General features: G+C 36.6%; 1 long non-coding RNA gene across 1 annotated transcript in view; it reads right to left on the bottom strand.

The window, feature by feature from the left end:
• LOC124974943 (uncharacterized) overlaps positions 1–18910 on the bottom strand; it is a 54995-nt gene extending 36085 nt beyond the window's left edge. Inside the window, exon 1 of the long non-coding RNA XR_007106833.1 lies at positions 18795–18910. This is a non-coding gene — a long non-coding RNA (uncharacterized LOC124974943). The remainder of the gene's footprint in view (positions 1–18794) is intronic.
• Between the last annotated feature and the right edge of the window lie 209 nt (positions 18911–19119).

Genomic DNA, 19119 nt, shown 5'->3' with positions numbered 1-19119 from the left:
CTGTCTGTTTCTCTCTCTCTCTCTTTCTCTCTCTCTCTCTCTCTCTCTCTCTCTCTCTCTCTCTCTCTCTCTCTCTCTGTCTCTTCCTCCCTCAAACCCTCCCGGTTTCTCTAACTTGTAATCCTGGATACCCAGGATGTTGGGAATATTTAGGACTGACAAACCTTGTAGTTCTTGCTTTTACATGAATACTGACTACTATATGTGGAACTGAGCAGGGTCACAAAGTTTTGAGTTATACAGATTCCTAAGCTCTTCTCATTGAAAGAAATTTTTAAATGAGCTCCATTCAGATATCTGCCTTTTAAATTGGGCTAAAAGGGTCATTTATTTAATAGGAATCAGAGAGAGGGAGAGAGCTGTGAAAGATGTAGGGGTGGGTGCTGTAAACAGATTTAAAAATAAAGGCAGAAATGGCAAGCTTTCTCCTGATTTCAATAACTCAGAGTGCATGTTGTTTAGGACTAGGTAAACAGCCACTGTTTTTATTTTTGTTATTTTAAGCAAAGGCTGTCTCTTTTAGGTCCCTCTTACAGATTCTTATTACCAAGGACCTAAACATATTTGGATCTGTTACCAAATGTAAAATGACTCGACTTGTGGTTCAAGAAAATGCTTATTTCTTAGGAAAAAAAAAAAAAAAACAACACATGACAAAAGTAGATATAACCCGCCAAAGAGACACAATAGAACTAGACAGGGAAGAATTCTAAGAGACTGTTCATCTACAAAATTTTGTCTAAAAAAGAGGAACCCAAAGCCCAAACACAGGAAAATCCAACAACAAAGCAAATTCAACTATTTTTTACATTTCTTTCCAGAACCAAAGAAAGTTACTGCATGAAATGGAGGTGTATCTCAAGGAAGAGGGTTTCAAATCAGAGGTCTCTGAAGATTCCTAAGCTCTTCTCATTGAAAGAAATTTTAAATGAGCTCCATTCAGATATCTGCCTTTTAAATTGGGCTAAAAGGGTCATTTGTTTAATAGGAATCAGAGAGAGGGAGAGAGCTGTGAAAGATGTAGGGGTGGGTGCTGTAAGAAGATTAAACACAAAAAATAGAAATTATTCTAATTCAAATGCTGGATAACTGGAAGTGGGGGCTTTTGTTATTCAGTGGCAGAATGATCTAAAATCTGTGCAGCCAAATACAAAGCAAGAATGGTTGAAAACAGTAAGGAAGAAAAGACAAACAATGGAGAAAGGAAAGGGTGATGGAGAGATCCAGTGAGAGCCAGTGAAGGAAGAGAGCTCAATAGAGTCTGGAGCTACTTGATTCTTTTCAATCTGTCTCTCTCTCTGTCTCTCTCTCTTTCTCTGTCTCTCTCTCTCTCTGTCTCTCTTCTACCTCTCCCTATATCCTTCTCTGTCCCTCTCTCCACTCTCTCTTTGTCTGCCATATATCTAATTTTTTCATTAGTTTAAATCATTGTGGAGCATCACACATATAGATTCTGCATCCTGTGGCCTTCCTTCATCAGTAAAGATGCTTCAGAATTTGGCCTAAACCATGCCAAATTTTCCATGGACATGAGGTATCTTTCACCAGATTACTATGGTATTGTTTTTTACTGCTTTTCACTGTGACCTCCTCCTCCTCCTCCCCCTCCTCCTCCTCCTCCTCTTTTTCTCCTTTCCCTGGGGGAAGTGGGTGCTGCTGTTCAGTTTGAGAAGAGCTGTATGCTCCCTTTGGTTCCAGAGACCCTGCTCATGACCATCACAAATATTCTTGCACCACACTCTTCCCCATGTTTGTCTCCACAGGCTCCCAGAAGGAAGAAGCAGAAATGCAAGACCTTGGTACATTCAAATGTCTCGGGTTCTCTGTCAGTCTGAAAACAAATGTCACCAGGCACAGGCTTAACACAATGTGACTCCCAGATGGCAGAAAGAGGACTAGGCAAAAAATATCTCAAAGGTCACAAAATCTAGACCCTTAGTCATAAGTGTAAGCACAAAATGACGGGAGGCAGATTTCAATGGATTCAGGAAACTGTTTATTCCTTCACAGACTAGGACACTGTTGGGTCCCATTTTCCAGATGGGGAAAGTGAACCCCATTATAGAGGGAATTTTGGTTTTATAGGGTACAATGATGTAATCATTGAAAGTCATATACCTGCAACAGTTTTGACCATCAGGGTCTAGTTGAACAGGTTAAAGCTCTAAGTTGGGAGAGTGATGGTTGTAAAAAGGTTGAAACTCATTGTTCTTATTCTGGGATCCATTGTTTCCCAGAATTTTAATATATGCTATGTCTCCATTTAGGGCTAATCTGTGATGGGAGAAGGTCTAAGTTTAGGGCACATTGTTATTAGGAATGTGTGAACTGGTAGAGGTTTAATGCTTGGTAAATTTTTCTTCCCTTACCCTGAGCCACACTGTCCCTCTGTTTTTGTTGGGGAGCTGTATTTTAGGAATATTCTTTTCCATAACCCATCAATGAAGAAGAACAAAAAGGGGAATCTTTGGTTGACAAAAAGTCACACAAAAGACAGAGACAAACTGGGTGTTGGTGGGGCAACTGGAATTATAGTTTCTCTATTTGGAACACCACTGAGCCCTGAGCAGGGAGGACCACAAGTTCAAGGCCAGACTGGGTGATAAATTGAGACCTGTCCCAAAAGAATATTATAAGCCCTGCATGATGGTGCATGCTGCATCCCAGCAGCTTGGGAGGCTGAGGCCAGGAGGATTGTGAGTTCAGAGTAACTTAGTGAGGACCTGCCTGAGAATAAAAAGAAAAAGTGGCTCAGGATGTGGCACAAAGGTTAAGCACTCCTGGGTTCAATCGTCCTTGTACCAATGAAGAAACAAATAAATAAATGTGTGGATGCAGCTCAGAGATAGATCATCCCCAGATTCTATCCCCAGTACTGAAAAAAAAAGTTTGTTTATGTATGTATGTGTGTTTATATATTAAATACTATTTATACACATGTATGTGTGTATATATATTTTTTATTTTTTTATTTTTTTTTGTTTTTACATATTTACATTTATACTCACTCACTTGCTCACAGAATACACCAAAATCCCTGGTAATAAAAGACCAAAGGTCATCTTTGCTGCAGAGACATGCACAAGTTACTCTTCTCTCCTGCCAGCCCATCTAAATTAGAGAGGAAAAAGACATACCAAACCAGTCATCTTCCACCAAGTCATGGCCTGGGAGTGGGTGCCAGTGGCTTTGGTGACTCTAGACAACCTCAGTCCAATTACATGTCCCCCCAGTGGTAGCAATGACCTATTCGAATGTCTGCCCTCTCAACTTTCAGTGGTAGTCACAGTGCCTACCATTGTGACCACAGGAGACAGGGAATCATCCTGAGTGAGTAGAAACAGGGAATTAGGAGGAGAGAGCACCTGGGTCTCACTGCATCAGGAACCCCCAGCTGCACTGCTGTCCTGTGGCCACAAATTGTCTCCTTCCCTCCCCAGGGGCCCTTCATCTCAGTCTCCTCTAAAACCACAGCCCCTGGGGAAGTCTATGGGGGAGGCTATCTATTGTGATAATAAAAATATGTCTCAATCTGTAGCTCTTGGTACACTTGGTGGGTAAGGCTCTGCCTGGTCACTGTTGACCCTATCCTTTGTACAATGACAGATCACAGTCCTCTGGTGTGATTTCTTCCTACTCAACAATGAGAACCTCACAGAAGATTGTGGAACTCCTTCTGTCAGAGTCAAAAGACTTGGTCCAGCATGACTGTGTGGGGTTCCAGCAGTGCCAGGCACCAAGTGGTGTGCACATTCAAGGTAAGCTTGGAGAAGAAGAGGGGAGAAAGGAGACCCAGGGGTTCCTGGACTGAGCATGAGTAAACACGTGTTAGAGAGCATCCATGAGGTCCCTATGTAAAAGATGGGGCAAAGTTCCAAGATCCCTGGCTCTAGCAGGGACTTAATGGAAAAATGAGGTTTTGTTACCAGTTCTCCACAGTCACTTTTTGCCCCAACTTTGATGCCTGGGAGAGCAGCATCAAAACAGACATTTCTAAACTCAGGGACAACAGGTTAACTAACAGAACTGGAGCCAGGCTCTTCAGATGTCTAACAGTCAGTGTAGGCAGAGATCATTAGGTCCAAATCAAACTTACACTGGGGGACACAGTTAGTTCTGAGGGCCCCACACCCTCTCTCAAGTCCTTGTTCCTGCCCCTCCCCCAGGCCATTATGACATTACAAACTGTATGGGAATCAAGGAGAGAATGGGCAGGGCACCACACACTGTTGGACACTGTTTCCAGACCAACATGGAGGGAGGACACTGGGGAGCAGAGGAGGAAGAAAAAACTCCATAAGGCCACAGATCAGCACTAAGGTCACATTAGAAGATGAGACAACTGAAGAAGAGTGAGTGCTACATTCACATGAGTACTAAGAATATAAATTATCCTGTGAGTCAGGTCTCTAAGCCAGAAGTACTAAGTGTTCTGCCCTGTGGTTGAGCATTCCTCCCCTAGGAGTTCTTAGTCTTCTCTGGTGCTGTGTTTAATCTCATCTTACACACAATTGGTCAGGGTCTTCTGTGTAATCTGGGAGACTGCCCCTCTCCCACCAGTGTCCAATCTTTTCTGGTTCCTATCCTTAATCTCCCTTTCCCACCATTGCTCAGGGTCTTCTGAATTCTGTGAGTAAGTTACCCTTTCCCACCAGTTTTCAGTCTCCTCTGGGCATTATGGGTGAACACCCTTCACATACCAGTGCTCACTCTCCAATGAGCTGTAGGTACATAATTCCCTTAGTAAACTGTCTGGGTGATTCCCTTTTCTGATAATGTCAGTAAATCATTTCTGACCTTACCTATATATACAGGTCAAAACAACTGTGGAAACTTTTAAATATGTAGATACTTCCTCTTTGGAACAACCTCAATATGACTTTGCTGCTGCCATACAGACTGTCTCCTCATCAATGCCTGAAAATTCAAGACAATTTTAAAGAATGTCAATTCCCACAGCATTAAGGACCTTGTTTCACCACTCATAGTCCACCATTTTCACACATTTGTTCTAGTAGCTGTGATCTTATGAGTAATGTATCATGACCCATATTACTGCCATCTCTCTGAACATTGGATGGAAAGCATATAGTTAACTATTTTCAGAATCTTCTCTGATATGTCATTAGATGCTTTCTTTTGACAAGAGGAAAATCTTCCAAGGACATTTGGATCAGGCTTAATGAATACTTTCAAAGTACAGTGTGAAATGTGCCAAGGAAAATTTTTCATCATCAAGGAGGAATTTTTAGACCTTTTTAATAGCACCATTCCCACTATATGTCATCATACTGAGACATTGGGCCAAAGGACACTATCATAAAGGATCCAAAAACTCTGATACATGCAGGAGATATACCCTCTCCTTAAAGAACTCTGTTTCTTCTGAATTCTACAACCAAGTACACCTCATCTAACTTGTCTCAGTCTTCTCTGGTTTCTTCCCTAAAATTCTTCCATTGTTAAAGGTCTTCTGAGTTCTCTGGTAGAGCACCCCTCTACTACCACTGCTCAGTCTTCTGTGTCTTGCTCTAAATCTTACCTCCCCCACAATTGCACAGGGTCATATGAGTCCAGGGTGTGAGCTCCCCTCATCCAGCATTGCTAAGTCCCTTCTGGGTTTGTGGTTGAACTGTCTTCAACTACTGGTGCTCACTCTCCAATGATCCCTATGCAACCTTTTTCCTGTAGTGAACTCTCTGTGTGAGCCCCTTTCCTGCTAAACTCAGTAAAACATGTGTGGCCTTTTCTTCATGTCCAGGTCAACATAAATGTAGAAACTTTTAGAGATAAGGGTGTTTCCTCTTTCCTACAACCTCAATAGGACTTTTGGAGCTGCCATGTAGAGAGACTCCTCACCAATGCCTTAAAATTCAAGATAATTTCAATGGATGTCAATTCTTAAAACAACAAAACCTTGTACTATCACTCCTTTTCCAGCATTTCCACACCTTTGCTCAAGTGGTTGACTTCTTATGGATGATGTACCATGCCCAGAAATTCTGACATCTTTCTGAACAGTGGATGGAACCCATATATTTAAATGTTTTCATGGTCTCTTCTGATAAGTCACTGGCTTTTCTCTGTGGACAAAAGAGAAAATCTCTTAGGACCCGTGGATCAGGCACAATGCACACCTTCAAGGGACAATATAAAATGTGGTTATGGAAATTTTTCCATCAGCATGGAGGAGTTCTTCAGAAATTTGAAAATGTACCACTCTCCCATGACCCCTGAAGTAACTGAGAACTTTTCATTTGAAAAGGGTTCAAGGGTTATGAATCATCTTAATGAGTAACCTTCTTCCAAGAGAGGTCAGTCTCCTCTGGCTCCTGTGGTCAAGCACACCTCATCAAATTTTGCTCAGGCTTCTCTGTGTCCTGTCCCTAAATCTCCCCTTCACTACCATTGCCCAGGTTCAACTGTGTCCTATAGGTGAGTGCACCTCTCCCACCAGTGCTCCATCTACTCTGGGTCCTGCCCTAAATCCTCCCTCACCCATCATTGCTCAAAGTACTCTGAGTACTGGGGGTGAGTGTCCCTCACCCACTAGTTCTCAGACTCCACTTTGTCCTCCTGGTGATAGCTCCTCTCATAACATTGCTCAGTCTTCTTTGCTTTAGCCACTAATTTTACCTAATCTGTCCTTAGTTAGTCTCTTCTCAAAATATGTAATCAGAATTTCCTTAGTCATTTTGATTTTATTGAAGACCCAAATCCACAAATTAAGCAATCTTAAATTATTTTTCCATATACCAACAATTTACAAAAGCACAAAACATGTTTTCTTACACAATGTAAGAAGTCAAGAATACTTGAATTCATATGGAGCAGTTGCAAATTAGTCAGATGTCTCTTTAAGGAATATGTTTATAAATATTTATTCCACTTTCATTAAATCTGTTACCCATGAATTTAAGTATGCAATCGAGGAAAACTAAAATATCATAAAACTACTTAACACTTGAAGTTACCTTTTCCTTTTTAAAAAATTTCTAGAAACAATAGACATATATTAATAATTTTATAGAAACAAATACTCTATTGTTTGACCACAAAGCAAAATGAGAGTGTTAGTTAATTTAAAGACATAAAAAATGTTATCTAGCTAAATTTAATTAAGTGGACTGAAAGTATTTGGGTCCAATTTATATGTTTTTAAGGGCTTTTTAATTACTATGTCAATTTTGTCACCATGTACATGATGTAGTGACAACCACATATAAATGCAACACACAATACGTAGGTATGCACACACATGCATGAAACTGATAGAAAACAAAATTTTTATAGCTTTTATCAGGTATTATTTTCCCAAAGAAAACATTAAAAAAGCCATACAAATAGTTTTTAAAAAAGATTGTCATATTTAACAATGTAAAATTAGGCATGAATTTTTATATTATGACTCAGATATGTGAAGGAGCTCTGAATTTGGTGATGTTAGGAGTAGAATCTCTTTTTTATCATGAACATTGTATATTCTCCCTTCTTAGATCACTTCAAAGGAGGTCTCACTTTTTTCCAGTGTATTTCAGATCTAACCCTTAAATAATAAGATATCTGGAAACAACAAAGAGTGGACTAGAAGTTCCAGATAGACAAAGCATGAATAAACCTTACTTTTGGTGCAAGACCAAAAGTAAATTCACACACACACCTGCAACAAACTAAAAACAAAACAAAACACATTGAGCTTAGAAATAGAGGTCTGAAAAATTGACACATCCATAATACTGTAGTAAAGAACACATGGAAAGTATTAATTGCAATGAAGTTCACTTTTCAATCAGCTTAAAGCCAGATCAGATATTCACAGAATGTGCAAGCCCAGGAAGTCTTCAGGAAAGCATTTAAAAGGTAATAAAACTTGTACATATGACATTCTTTAATTTTCCTTTAATGTACTTATCGGGAGAAGAGAAAAAAAAAATCCACAGGGATTATGGCATACCTTTATAATCCCAGGTCTCATGCAGCTGGTTTTTCAAGATTTTCTATTTTATTGTCTCTTCCTTTTTTATAATTTAGGTAAAAACTTACTAAAATGATAGAAAGGTGCAATATAAGAAAAAAGAAAGAAGTTTGCTATTTTCCAGAAAAGTTTAGAATTAAAAGTGACACCTAGTCCTCTGATTTGTAATCAGTTTGGCCCTGGTTAAAGTAGCTTATATTTCAGATGGATATCTGGAAGATATTTAACCAACAAGGAAGCTACCATTTTGAAAATAGGGGGTAAAATAGTCATATGTATCACACCTTGGACCATTTTTTCTCCCTTTTTGTTTAACAAGTCCAATTGTAAGATCATGTAATACTTTATGTTTCCCTCCAGAGGTTATTTTCTTCATTCTGAGCTGATAATTAAACCAGCTCAGGTACACAGTAAACCTAAATATTTCTTTCATAAAAATAGTATAAAAATTTAGCATATTTTTAATGCATTGCAGAGCAGTGGGAACCTGGTACTTTATCTGTAAGACTGTGGGAAGATTAGGCATGTCCTCCAATATTCCTTGTACCTATAAACCAGACTATTTTCTGGTTTTCTCTGAATACTAATGCATGGTACAACAAAAGCAGGTCTGCACAGTGGCAGATTTGTCTTCTATATGGAAACATAAAGATAGAAAGGGGCCTTTTGGATTTTCTAAACTTATCAACATATCCTATTTGAAGCTGCACACCACAAACTGAATAGTCTATATGAAATAATTTAGACATGTTTAAAATTTGGTATTTTGAAATCAACAGAAGTTAAAACTTTTTATGCAGAGAGGACAGTCTCCCACTAAGAATGAAAGAAAATGCATTTTGATAAGAATTTGAGTTAAACAGGATATTTGCCAAGTAGAAGCTTCATTTAAAATTGTCTCTTCAGCCCTCACAGTCACAAGACAATGGTCTATTGCTGTTTCTTGATGTGAACTAGGAGGCAAGTCTGATATACTCAGGGTGTTATTCCCAATTGAAAAGGCAAATAATTGAACTCCCTGAAGAAAGAGTGAAACAGGTTAATCTATTGTAATGAATTGATAGTCTGTTTTAAGAAATTTTTTTTTCTGTGAAGAAAGTACATCTATTGAAAGTCTGAAAAACAACACTTAATTTTGAATATAGGAAAATTGATTTTGGTATGTTTGCACAATGACTCCCTTTCTAATAGTTGAAAATCAGTAACACACTTGGGGTTTTAATGCCAGAAAGTGTTTGAGGCCCTGGAAGTCCATATGCACTTTCTATAGACACTTGAGAGAGAACAGGTATCATAACTGAGAGTCAGCTAGAGATCTAGAGCATTTGGGAGTACTCTGCACAACAGGGTTTACATTGGGAAAAGGCTATTTTGAAGAGAAGAAAGATTACTTGCTTCATACTCTGGTGATTAATGGGGCACTATTTTTCCAAGTACCTCAGATCAGACTAAGGCTGTCTGAAGATTTTTTCTGAGCTCAGTATGCTTTTCTCTTAAATTCACCAATGATTCTTCAATAATTAGTCATTTTGTCTAACTGATCCTCTGAGAATTTTTTCCTCCCATCTATTCAGAGATCAAATATTTAAGTCACTTTGTTCATCCATCATAAATAAAATCATGGCATATTTAGGAAAATGGGTGTAACTATAGAACATTATATTCACTGAAATATGCCATATATGCAACAAGAAATATGTATGTTTTCTCTCATGTGTAGATACAAGAGATAAAAATTAAAAATTTGATTGCATTAAAATAGAAAAAAAGGACTGGGGATATAGCTAAGTTCATAGAGTGCTTCGCTTACAATCATCAGGCCCTGGTTTCAATCTCCAGCACCACAAAAAGTGAAAAATAAAATAAAAGACCAACGATGGAAAGACAGTTTCTTGTAGCAGTGTTGCACAGAAAAAATTAAATTCGCTGTGAAATTTCTATCTTTTGGGGAAATGCACAGGAATTCTGCATAAGAAATATTTTAATCATTACAAAATTTCTTAATTATCAATATAGAAAAGTTATTTAATAAATAGAGACAGAGTAGGTGAATGCAATAAATTAATCATTGTTAATATATGATGTGACACAAACAAGTCTACTGGAAAACCTTTGGCAGAATGGGTACTTTCATATGTACATCCGTCAAGATGTTCTTTGAAGAAAGCCCAGAATATTTTTCCCTTGGAAGGGCCTTATCTAAAGGGAATAAATCTGAGAAACTACCATTTGTTTAACAGAGTGTGAGAGATCTAAACCCATATATTTTTTAACCTTGCAAACCAATTTACCACTGCAGAAAAGAGATATTTCATGACATGATGCATTTTATGAAATATGACTCCTGCACTATTAGCATTGGAATAAACTTCAAAAAATATATATTTTTCTGTAGTTCAGTACTTTGTGACTCGGAGGGTTCTGGATGAACAACTGGAATGATCCTGCTGTGTTTGGAATAAAGACTTACATGGAAATTTGAAAAACGTGTGACTACTAGAACTGGACTGTTCTATATTTATGAAATAAAATTTTGGCCAAAAATAGGTGAATTAAATTATTCTTCTTGTGAAAGAACTGAAAAGACTTTGAATGAAACAACCTGGGAAGGTAGGAAATATAAAATTTCTTTGTGCTAATAAAATAGTAAATTTGAAGCTGGGAATTCTGAGGAAAATGAATTATCAGAATGGGAACAAAAGGCAGTATGGCAGCCTAGTAGTTCCTAGGTAAAGGATTTACATAAATGAGAAGTATTTTTCAGAGCACAAGAGAGTGGCCAAGTTCCAGAGAAGGCAAGCAGAAATTTGAGGTTATAACCTTTCCTTCAGGTAGAGATACACTCAGGGTATCTCATGCTAAATGGACACTAAGCCAAAAGATAAGGTCTGATACTTTGTTGGTACCCAAAATTGGTATCTTTCCTTAATGATTGATACCATATTCAGGCTTGGTAAGAAATTGTGGATATCTGCATATACATGCTAATATATAGATTAAAATCATATGATTACATGAACTGTTATGTCTGATATTTGCCAACCCACAATAATAAACTTCTTCACATGTTTGTCATCTTTCAGGTCACCTTTACTGAACTGATTGAAGAAAGAAAAATATCTTCTGGTAGTGCTGCCATACAACACAGGAAAGTCCTGGTAATTCTGTGTGTTTCAGAAAACCTCACAGAAATTCTGTATAAATAGTATTTCACATGCCAAAGTACTTCTTTAATTATCAACATAAAAACATCTTTGAGAATAAAAATGTCAGAATAGCTGACTGCAATTACTATACCCATTGAGAGATTGTACAATGTGACACACACAAGTCCATCAAGGATCCTGGCAGAAAGATAAAAATGACATGTAGAGGCATTGGTATTTCAATAAAAATAACTCAACATTTTTTCCCCAGTGTCTGTGGAGTATTAGTGTTAAGGGAACAAATATTCCTAAGTCAGTCCCATAGCACTAAACTATGTTTATTTTTCCAATGGAACTACTTCAAATACACAGTGCATTTATTTTATAAAGGTCATGATTTTTACAATCAAGACAGGTTCTGCTGATGGATCAGAGAAAATTCTTGGAGATCATAATTTAGTTTATGACAGAACCAGTGCCCCTGAAAGGAGAACCTGAGGAGAAATACCTCATGGAGCTGTGAGTGCAGAGCTGTGGGGGGATCTGCTAAAACTTAACAGGTGTACATCATGTCAGTTTTGGAAGACCACTGACATAAAAAAATTAATCCATGAGAATATCAAAGGTCTTGAGAGTTCATCCCTCTCCACAGTGTGCAAAACCCATACAATTGGAAATTTAAGACTTAATATCTCCCTCTGAATTATAATTTTGCTTTAAATTGATTCCACTTTTCTACTTCCTTTTTTCTCATTTTTAAAATGGAATGATTACTTTTTGTCGATTTTTAATGGTTTATACACATGCACAAAAACATACACACACATAAATATCTTCCCTTGAGTCTCAAAAGGGTTTTTTAAATTGTACTGTTTTTCAGTACTAGGAATTGTACTCAGTGACAGTCTAACATTGAAGTACATTTTTATTGATTTTAAAATTTAAAATCTTGAGAAAAGTTCTTGCTAATTTGCTTAGGATGGTCTCAATTTTACGATCCCCATTTCTCAACTGGTTTGCATTCTTTTTCTGGTGCACCCAGTACTATCTAGCCACAAGGATATTTGAAAACAAAAGTCTGAGATATTATGTAATAAATCATCATTCCTTTTCAAAATATACATACTTAGACAAAATTTGAGATATTACTAAATGTGGCAAACTCAGAAAAGAAGAATCTCATGCTGTGCCATAAAGTTGACAGACTATCCTATAATTTAATATATCTGGAGCTCAAGTTTATAAATTAATAAATGCAAAATGAGAAACACAAATTTTATATATACTTTTAAAAATTTATTTATTTTAAACAAATGGGGTACAACTTGTTTCTCTGGTTGTACATGATGTAAAGTTGTACAATTTGTGTAATCATACTGATAAATAGGAAAATAATGTCTGTCTCAATCTGTTATTTTTTCTTCTCCCACCCCTTCCACCCCTCTTTTCTCTATACAATCCATCCTTCCTCCACTCTTGCCTCCCTCTGATCCCCCATTAGGTATCATTCTCTGCTTATCAGACAAATCATTTTGTTATTTTGGGATTGCCTTATCTCACCTGGCATGATATTCTCCATCTTCATCCATTTCCCTGCAAATGCCATAAATGTATTCTTCTTTATGGATGAGTAATATTTCATTGTGTACATGTACCACATTTTCTTTATTTATTTAGCAATTGAAGGGTATCTATGTTGGTTCCACAATCTAGCTTTTGTGAATAGAGCAGCCATGAACCTTGATGTGGTTGCATCACTGTAATATGCTGATTTTAAGTTCTTTGTGTATAGGCCAGGGAGTGGGATAGCTGGGTCAAATGGTGGTTCCATTCCAAGTTTTTGAAGGAATCTCCACACTGCTTTCCAGAGTGGTTGCAATAATTTGCAACCCCACCAGCAATGTATGAATGTATATTTTTCCCACATCCTTGTCAACACCTATTGTTGCTTATATTCTTGTTAACTACCATTCTAATTGGGGTGAGATAAAATCTTCGGGTAGTTTTGATTAACATTTCTCTAATTACTAGAGATGATGAACATTTTTTTATTTATTTGTTGATTTATTGTAGATCTTCTTCTGTGAAGTGTCTGCTCATTTTCTTAACCCATTTGTTGATTGGATTATATGTATTCTTGGGGTAAAGCTTTTTGAGTTCTTTATAGATTCTGGAGATAAGTGCTGTATCTGAAGTATGTGTGGCAAATATTTTCTCCCACTCTGTAGGCTCTCTTTTCACATTGCTGATAGTTTCCATTGCTGAAAAAACATTTTAATTTGAATCTTTCCCAATTATTGATTCCTGCTTGTATTTCTTGTGCTTTGGGAGTCATGTTAAGGAAGTGTGGTCCTAAGCTGACATGATGAAGATTTGGACAACACACCCACACCAAGGCACATTATAATGAATATACATAACATACAAAATAAAAATAAAATTATAAATGCTGTGAGAGGAAAAAAATACCAATTATATTCAGGGGGAAACCAATATAAATAACAGCAGAATTCTCAACCTAAACCCTAAGTTAGAAGGACCTGAAATAGCATTTTTCCAGCTCTGAAAGAAATTGGATGCCAAGAATCTTAAATCCAGCAAAATTTACCTTCAAATTTGATGATGAAATTCCATCCTTTCATGATAAACAAAACTAAAAGAATTTACAATTAGATACCTGGCATACAGAATATTCTCAGCAAAATATTCCATGAGGAAGAAATGAAAAAAAAAAATGATGTAAGTCAGCAAAGGGAGGAACAAACCTAAAGGAATAGCCAAAAAAAGGAGAACACAATCCAAGTTAAAAACCAAAAATTAGCCAAAATGACCGTGTATAAAAACCATAACTCAATAATAATCCTGAATGTTAATGGCCTGAAATCATCAATCAAAAGACAGACTGGCAGACTGGAATAAAAGAAAGACCCAATAATATGCTGCCTTAAGACTCATATCATAGAAAAGGATACCCACAGACTAAAGGTGAAAGGATAGAAAAACATATTATATATACTTTTAATATGACTATTTTATTTTAATTTCCATATTGTAGTCCATTTAAAATAATGGAGTCCATTTTTTTAATCTTTTATTACTAATAGATATTTGAATTTTTTCCACTGTGCACATAATGCTGCAGTAATTTTTCTTTTGCATGGTGAACATATATAGGCATTCCTACTAGATATATGCCTAAGAATGAACTCATTGAGCAACACTAGAAGCATATGTCCATCTCTACATGATATCACCAGAGATTTCAAAAGTGGTTGTAATAATCCACATGCATATCCTGGCACAGTTTTGCATGCTTGTAATCACAGTGGTTAGGGATCATGAGTTCAGTCAGTTTCAGGAAATGGGAGGCAGTCTCTAAATAAAATGAAAAAAATAGGGCTGGGGTTGTGACACAGTGGTCAAATGCTCCTGAGCTCTATACCTGGTACAAAAACAATTCACAAACATAGAAATTTATAAGATTCCACATATTCTATCTCCTTTCAAGTCTTTTTTTGTTCTTTTTATATATACAGGACAATAAAGTGCATTTTGAAATATAATACATACATGGAGTATAATGCATGTAATACATGGAGTTTAACAGTCAAATTAGGTTTTTTTTTTTCTAATTAGGTTCTGATTGCCATGCTAGGACATGATGTGGAGTTTTATTGGTTTTATATTCATACATAAACATAGAAAATTTATACCTGATTTATTCTACAGAATTTTCTATTCCCCTTCCTTTTCATTATCCCTCTTTGGCTAGTCCAATGAACTTTTATTTTTTCCCTCCCCCTTATTATGTGTTAGAATCCACATATCTTAGAGAACTTTTGCCCTTTATATTTTGTGATTGGTTTACTTCATGCAGCATGCTAGTGTCCAGTTTCAAAATTTTTAGAGTGATATTACTAATTCTTAAAATTTTGATTTATTTTCTATAAAAATTTGATGGTGTTTTGGTTCTGGTTTTATATACTGTGTAGATTTAAACATATTAATATGCCATCAAACAAAATTGTGTGTTAGTTTGCCTTTCTAAAATTTAAAAGAATTTGTTTTATTTGAAAGATCTACCTTGTAGTTATATGTGTTGTACTTAAAGATTGCTAGTTCATATTTGACAAGTCATTGTCTCTAGGAATGTTGAAAGGATGTTTAAATAACAATTTATTGGTTTACTACTTTTTACATATGAGGCATCATTGGTGTAATACTAGGCATGGTTTAATTTTTATTCTGGTTTAGATCTCACTGAGAAGACAAGTTAAGTACACTGTATGCATACATGAACCTCTTCTCTTTCACATGATATTTTCTCCAGAAAATAAACAGTTTCTCTCCTTCCAACATAATATAAAACACTAATTTTTAATTCTTTTCTTTTTTTCAAATTTTTACTTTTACAGACTGCGTTCTGATTCACTTACACAAATGGTATACAAATTTTAATTTCTATGGTTGTACAAACTATAGATTGACGCCATTTGCACAATCATATGTCTACATAGGGTAATGATGTCTATCTCATTTCAGGTAAGTGAAAGACTAATTTTGATGAGATCATGTTGATGGAGTAGAAAATATAGGCTCTCAAAAAAGGACAGAGTAGGTAAAGATATCACTGGGTATAAACTACATATTTTTGTTTGAGACTGAGCAGAGATGCTAAGGTGACTTTCAGCAGATATGCTCTGATTCCAATCATGTGATCTATCTAGACATTGATGTTCTACTATTCCTCTTGCAAGCATGAAAGAGTGTGTATATACAAAGAGAATTCACAAAAGTAAATTATGCAATTCAGTGAGTAAGTTCTTTTCATCAGGACAAAAGCAATGTATTCCAAAGAATATACATTATTTGAATAAATGTGTATGTCTGAAACTACAAGAAAATGAAACAAATATCATGAATCTGTAGTGAGAATTTATGCATTTGAATAAAAGGATTATTTCTGAATATCATTTGCTAAGCTCTAAAATCAGATAATGCCTAGCACCGTATAGAAAACAAACTGCATATACTGCCTAAAAGCAAACTTTTATGATTACTATATTCTCATTGTTTATGGTTTTGGATTAGACTTTCTCCATTTGAAATAGCCTACATAAAATCCAGTAAATCTCCATTAATGATGGTGAAAATTTTCTGTGTTAGGAAAACTGTCAATTTCCAATTTTTTGTCAATTTTTCGTTGTCTGTCAGAGATGCTGGAGGCCCACCCACTACATTTCCTGATCTCCAGTAAAATTTTGCAGAGCAGGAAGCACACATTACCTGATCAAACTCTACAAGTCCATCAGGGATGATACTGTCAGCTAAAACATCTGTTCACCTGGGTCTGTGATGTGCTTTTTTGTACCCTGTAATCTCCAAGCAATTACCTCATAAGGAATCTAGGTTGTTAGCTCAGTTTTTGAATAGTTACTTAACATGAAAGAGGGAAAAAACTTGTTTTGCTCCTGGGATGTCTTGTTTGAGCACTTAATTAGAAATGGAGATAAAATAATATTTCTTCAGATACATCCTCTACATTAGGAGCAAATCAACCATTGAGAGCTTTGAAGGGATTACATATAGTTCTCTCTCTGGGTGGTTCTCTTTGCAGCTGAGTTGGAATTTAATACCCAGAAACCTGTGTTTTCTCATCTCTAAAATGGGAATAATTTTAGAGGACACAGCTGTCTCATTCTTGTCATGTAAGCTAGTGACACGTGTATGTGCTGTGGGCACAGCTGACAAACCATCTGGAAATTGCTGTGCCGGTACTGATTGTTTATGTGCCACTCACATAAATTTTCTTTCAAAAACTTGTGAAAACCTTTTCACTGTAGGCACCAATGACATCCACATTGCCAACATAAAAAGTTGAGCCTTCCTGTCTAAATTCCAAATTCTTATTCTCTGTTGCTTCAAGGTGGTATAACTGTTTCCTTGAACTGCTTTTACTGTGTCTCCCTTAATAAAAGAGGTGTCTGTTCCATGCTTCTATCACCCACATTCAACTATGTTTAGAAAATGACATAGAAACCTGTGTTTTTTGCTTTTTTTTATTGTAAACAAATGGGATACATGTTGTTTCTCTGTTTGTACATGGCGTAAAGGCATACCATTTGTGTAATCATAAATTTACATAGGGTAATGTTTGATTCATTCTGTTATTTTTTTCCCTTCCCCCCACCCCTCCCACCCCTCCCACCCCTCTTTTCCCTCTATACAGTCCTTCCTTCCTCCACTCTTGTCCCCCTCCCTAAACCTAACTCTAACCCCAACACTAACCCCTCCCACCCCCCATTATGTGTCATCATCCACTTATTAGCGATATCATTCTTCCTTTGGTTTTTTGAGATTGGCTTATCTCACTTAGCATGATATTCTCCAGTTTCATCCATTTGCCTGCAAATGCCATAATTTTATCATTCTTTATGGCTGAGCAATATTCCATTGTATATATATACCACATTTTCTTTATCCATTCAACAATTGAAGGACATCTAGGTTGGTTCCACAATCTGGCTATTTTGAACTGAGCAGCTATGAACATTGATGTGGTTGTATCTCTGTAATATGCTGATTTTAAGTCCTTTGGGTATAGGCCAAGGAGTGGGATAGCTGGGTCAAATGGTGGTTCCATTCCAAGTTTTCTAAGGAGTCTCCATACTGCTTTCCAGAGTGGCTGCACTAGTTTGCAGCCCCACCAGCAATGTATGAGTGTACCTTTCTCCCCACATCCTCGCCAACACCTGTTGTTTCTTGTATTCTTGATAATCGCCATTCTAATTGGGGTGAGATGGAATCTTAGGGTGGTTTTGATTTGCATTTCTCATTACTAGAGATGTTGAACATTTTTCCATATGTTTATTGATTGCTTGTAGATCTTCTTCTGTGAAGTGTCTATTCATTTCCTTAGCCCATTTGTCGATTGGATTATTTGCAAAACAAAAACGACATGGTATTGGTACCAAAATAGAAAGGTGGATCAATGGTACAGAAGAGAGGACACGGACACAAACCCAAATAAATACAATTTTCTCATACTAGACAAAGGGGCCAAAAATATGCAATGGAGAAAAGATAGCCTCTTCAACAAATGGTGCTGGGAAAATTGGAAATCCATATGCAACAGAATGAAACTAAACCCATATCTCTCACCACGCACGAAACTAAACTCAAAATGGATTAAGAATCTCGGAATCAGACCAGAGACCTTGCATCTTATAGAAGAAAAAGTAGGTCCAGAGCTTCAACATGTCGGCTTAGGACCAGACTTCCTCAACAGGACTCCCATAGCACAAGAAATAAAAGCAAGAATTAATAACTGGGATAGATTCAAACTAAAAAGCTTTCTCTCAGCAAAGGAAACTATCAGCAATGCAAAGAAAGAGCCTATAGAGTGGGAGAAAATCTTTGCCAATCATACTTCAGATAGAGCACTAATCTCCAAAATCTATAAAGAACTCAAAAAGCTCTGTTTTTTGCTTTTTTATAAAGGAGGGTTGACATTGGTTCTGGCTGGTGTCATTTCTTTTTATAAACTGAACCAGAATATCCCCAGGTCTGAGAAAAGTCACCCCATAAACAATCAAGTATATAAAAAGGTTTTGTTTATATGTAATATATGTGCATATTATATATATACATATAGGTTTAGGCTAGTCTCTTACCTGATTTGTTTTAGGTGAGGAACACAATTTCTTACCCCTATTTCTTCTCAGGCACAAAAAACAGGAGAGACAATGCCCTCAGTGAAAGCAGTGTGCTTTAAGCAGAAAGCTTCAAGTGATGGGTTTTCTCCCTCCAGATGCTGGCCATGGTCCATTCCATTCCAGATACCAGAAAAAAAAGCAAAATACATTAAAAATTATATATATGCACACACACACACACACACACACACACACACACACATGCACACACTCAGAAATTCTGCTTTTTTGAATAAGTGCCACTGTCCAAATTCTAAAATAATAAGAAATGTATGAGTCATGT

This window comes from Sciurus carolinensis, unplaced genomic scaffold (assembly GCF_902686445.1).
Source record: "Sciurus carolinensis unplaced genomic scaffold, mSciCar1.2, whole genome shotgun sequence".
NCBI lineage: Eukaryota > Metazoa > Chordata > Mammalia > Rodentia > Sciuridae > Sciurus > Sciurus carolinensis.
This window is presented reverse-complemented; position numbering and strand designations above follow the sequence as displayed.